The sequence below is a fragment of the Hibiscus syriacus genome, unplaced genomic scaffold, assembly GCF_006381635.1.
Source record: "Hibiscus syriacus cultivar Baekdansim isolate YM2019G1 unplaced genomic scaffold, ASM638163v2 tig00000538_pilon, whole genome shotgun sequence".
NCBI classification, from domain to species: domain Eukaryota; kingdom Viridiplantae; phylum Streptophyta; class Magnoliopsida; order Malvales; family Malvaceae; genus Hibiscus; species Hibiscus syriacus.
The window spans coordinates 472,471-477,399 of NW_024061797.1; the positions used below are offsets into that span (position 1 = coordinate 472,471).

The window sequence follows — 4,929 nt, forward strand, 5'->3', positions numbered from 1 at the left end:
CTAAAATCTATTAATTTCATATACATATACTTATCTACATGGATAAATATTTGATATAATATTTTAAAAATTTCAAGATGTATTTATATTCATATTTAAATATATTTATTACGAAATCAATCTAAAAATATTATACAAAAGTGAAAAATCCAGGTAATTTAGATTTAAAATTTTATATTTTTCTATGGGGAGCAGTGAGCAGCATTCATCTTGTGTTATTGGACTGTGTTTGCAGCCTGGCCCCAAGGATGATCTACTCCAGTGCTTTATAAAACGGAACCGATCCTCTCAAACATATCGCCTTGCTTTAGCCAATGGTGAGCTTTTTCTTCTTCAAATATTACTATTTTTATTTATGTTTTTTCAAATCGAGTATGGATATTCAATATAAATGTTATCTTTAATATTTTTAAAAAAATTGAATATGTTATAGATACGAGTGTAACCATAATGGAAAGTTCCTTCTTGCCGCTCGCAAGTATAGTCTGCCACTGTAATGATTATATCATCTCGCTAAATGCTGAGGATATGTCAAGGAGAACAGTTCTTATGTTGGGAAATTGATGAGTTCGACTTTGTTGTGAGTGTCGAATATGAATAATGTTTTAATGTGTTAAATGCGAATGTTGAATATAATATTTTCAAGAAAAAGTTAAAGAAACAAAAACTACAACAAAATTTATGTTTTTTTTTACTTTCTTTTGGCAAAGATCGAATATTTAAGCAATCAATTCACTATATTCGATGAAAGATCTTCAAGTACCGTTCGAAGATGCTAAGTATCACTCTTATCGGCTACCTAACTATCCCATGGCTCACATTTCATATGAATTGGATGTTTTGGCCTAAGGTAAGAGTTTTCAATTATTTTGCACAAGGATTCGAGTGATTATATCAGACACATCCTTATATTTGACCGTCATTTTCGAGTCCAAAGAGTTGATACAAATGTAACTTATATGACTTCCAGGGGTCCAGGAGATGCAATGTATAATGGAAACCATCCCTGCCACTTCGGTCACACCCGAAGGGGCAGCTCGAACCCGGGCTGAGTTTTTCACGGTGCAACACAAATGTATCTAAATCAAATCCGTCTTTATTCAAAATCGGCTAGCATGGGCAATTTTAGATCGGGATCTTTGTCCGGTCAAGAGAATGATGTCGCTGGTGTTGATAAATAAGGCCCCAAGATGGGATGAACGACTCCATTGTTGGTGCTTGAACTTCCGTGGCCGAGTGACGGTCGCTTCGGTTAAAAACTTTCAGTTGGTGGCTTTGCCGAAAGCCGAAAGGTCATCCTCCAGTTTGGGAAAGTTGGAAAAGATATATTCACCATGGATTACCGGTATCCGATCTGCATTCGAAGCATTTGCAATCTGCCTCAGCAGCTTCGACACTAAGATTGCTTGCGAATAAATGATGCATGGTTTTAACAGATTTGTATTATTATTTGAATCGGCTTTTTTTATTTTCTTTAAAATATTTGTGTTTTATCATTTAAATAAGTTAAACTAAAATTAATCTTGGTCACTAAAAGTTTTGAATAAGAATGTATTATATTTTCCTTTTATCAAAGGGAGAGTTTCGTAGCTTTCAGTCGGCCGAGATTGCCCGGAAATTATTTTCTTAGGCATCGATGGGAAAGCCAGCAAATAATCCAACTCTATGAAGCTGACAAATAATGAGAAATGACAAATAATTTTAGGGCAAAAGTTAGGCTTGAACTTAAGCCTGTGAAATTATCAAAATATCCATAATGCTTAATAATGGGCTTTGAGTCCTAAAACTTTGATAATAATGGCCTTAATCAGATTTTTTTTTTTTTGTTGAACTCAATGAAAAATATTTGAGGAGTGGTCTAGAATCGAGTGTTCTTATTTTGATCATTCAACTTTAAAATATTTATTTTCATCATTAACTTTTGAATTAATCCACTTTTGATCACTCAAGTGTTAGATAAAAAACAACAGGATGATAACTATTTTATGGTGGTGGGTGGCCTTTTGCTGACGTAAGATTACGTGTTGTCCACCTCATTTTTTTCTTTTTCATTTCATCTATCCATCATAAAGATGAAATTTCAAGAGTTTTATCCCTATGTAATATCAACAATAGAACCATCATTCACCAACGAATTCTTCGAAAACTTAAGGTACCAACGAACTGACCTTATCGTTCCCTATTGCTCTTATGTTGTTTTTTTAAATCTCTTCAAAGTTCGTGAAACTCAACCTAAAAAATAGAGAGAACCAACTATGATTTATAATCTATATAGTCTAATTAACATGTGAAGATACTCATTTTTTCATTTAAATAATAATAATATTATTATTATTATTATTATTATAATTATATTTAATTATAATTATAAACTAATATTATTATTAATTATTATTACAACGGGCCAAATCCGGCCCAACCCAAAAGCCCAAATATATAACCCTAAACCCATTTAGGGTTTGTATCTAGCTCCCAGCCGCCGCTTCCAGAAGGCTCAAGCTGCCTCTCCAGCTTCCAGACGTTGCTGCCGACGCCTCCACTGCCAGATGGTCCAACCAGTCGCTGCCGACGCTGCTTTTGCCACGCCACCTCACCGCCGTAAATTCCAGAACACCAGATGGCAGCCCAAATCGAGCTCCATGGTGAGTCACCAGCATAGCTATGGTGACTCACCTAGACATCCCTCTCGGGACTGGTCCAAACAGAACCTCGTGGTGGCTATAAAAGCCACCATACCTGCGAAAGAACAGACAGCCACGGAGAGACACGGCAGAGAACGACAACAAAAAAAAGAAAAAAGAAAAGAAAAAAATAATAACAACCCTCAGCAGCAAACAAAACAGAAAGAAAGAAAAGAGAAAGAACTTACCGAGGAAACCACAAGGTAACCGGAGACGCTACGTACCGAGGAAACATTCGAAATACCCGAAGGTATTTCTCTAGATCTGCTCCGATCCAGAGCTTTTTAGGGCAAACCAAGGCCAGATTCGACCTTGGGAGGTTCGGGTCTTTATTTAGGTCTTAGGAAAAATCCGGCCACCGTGTGTGGTAGCCGGCGGTGGAGACCAACACCGGAGTACGGTGTCCGGCGACGGCCGGAAACTCTCTCGGTTAGAGAGAGGCGAGAGAGTTTTATAAACTCTCTCCGGTTTGGGCAGGGGTATATCTGTAATTTCGCACACGGGTCAAACCTCTCGCGTAGTCATCCTAGATTTGTAAATTTCTATTTTTGTCACTAAAATCAATTCTTATATGTTTAATTAAGTCTCGTAATTTTATTTTATTTCATTTTAGTCCTAGCCTGTATTTTAAATATTTAGGATAAATAATATATTCAGTCCCTTAATTTTAATAATAATATTTTAATACTGAGTTTATATTTTTAATTTATTTTAATCTAATATTCGAATTTTAAATAAGTTTATTTTAGTCACTAAATAAATAAAATAAAGAAATAGCATGTTTATCCCTAATATTTTGATTAATTATGAATTAGATTTTTTAATTTTACTTTTACTATTTTAGTCACTAATTCTATGTTTTATTATTTTATTATTTTTATATATCATTTTAAATACTTTTTTATTATTATATAGTTATAAATATAGTAATAATATATTTATATATATTTAATAAATTATTTTGATATTTTTTTTTAAATATCGAAGAAAAGGACAGTCTCAATACAACTGGATGTCCTATTCTGGTATTTTAAATTAAACAATAGTATTTAAATTAATATTTATCAATATCAAGGAAAGAGCTATCTTAAGTTCTTTTCTGATGTTTTTAAATAAATAAATATTATTTATATAATTTTGAAATAATAGGATTATAAATTAAATATATTTTTGAATTTTTAAAATTTTAATACTAGAGACAATTTATAATTAAAAAGTACCAATTTTGGGCGTTGTAGGGGTGCTAATCCTTCCCTAAACGTAACCGACCACGAATCCCTTTTTATTATTAAAAAGAAAAAAAAGAACGAATTTTTGGTTATAAACGCAGATCAGCTCATTTTTTAATTGGTGTTTTCTTAAAACTCTTTTAAAAGATAATTTTTAGGTATTCGACCTACCTAACCCAAAAGGACGATGGCGACTCCCAAATTATTTTCAAAACATTTATTCACATCAATTTCCCCGCTAATAAATATTTCGTGCCCGGACGAAAAACGGTTACGACAGCTTGGCGACTCCGCTGGGGATCGGTCAATCTTTTAAAATCAATTATAAATTGTCTCTATTAATTATAATTAAAAATTCATATATTTAATTTTAATTCTTTCTTTTCAAAATTTTTATATATACTTATTATTTTCATAGTATTTATATATTTTCTTATTAATATTTCATTTTATTTGCAAATATTTTATTTCATTATTTATTTTTTCTGTTAGAGGTTTGAACATTTCTCCTCACACAACACTTGCATTGCATAACATAAAGCTCTATAATTGAGTTTGTCCCTTTTAAGTGGGAGTGAAAGCGACGTCTTTGTGAGAATTTATTCTCCGTGTCAGACCTAGCAAGTAACTTTCGGGGTTCATATGCTCTATGTCTTCGTGAGAATTTATTCTCCGTATCAGGTATAGAGAAATGTATCCCCTCGAATTGAACTCGATCCGCTTAAGTCTATAATGGACTAGGATTGAGGGTTGACAGCCCAAGGGGGCATCAACAAGGACAGTTCGAGTACCTTTATTCTTAGATCTGAAACCTTGCATATAATAAACCCTAGCACTTCACCTGATCTAAGACAATATTGAACCTCTGTCCGTAAGTGTACACAAAGGAGAAATAAGTTCTAGCTTTTAATTTATTCATTATTTTTTTCTTTTTTCTGAATAAATGCCTGCGAACTAGAAATCATACAGTTAGGTTAATTTTTCCAAACAAAGCATGGAACTAGAAAGCATGAGGTTAG

The 4,929-nt window shown here is 33.0% G+C and overlaps 1 long non-coding RNA gene across 1 annotated transcript; it reads left to right on the plus strand.

The window, feature by feature from the left end:
- Positions 1-703: 703 nt before the first annotated feature.
- LOC120208207 lies at positions 704-1,451 on the plus strand. Its single transcript, XR_005524292.1, has 3 exons — positions 704-850; positions 971-1,251; positions 1,286-1,451. It is a non-coding gene; the product is annotated as an uncharacterized LOC120208207 (long non-coding RNA).
- Positions 1,452-4,929: the final 3,478 nt, after the last annotated feature.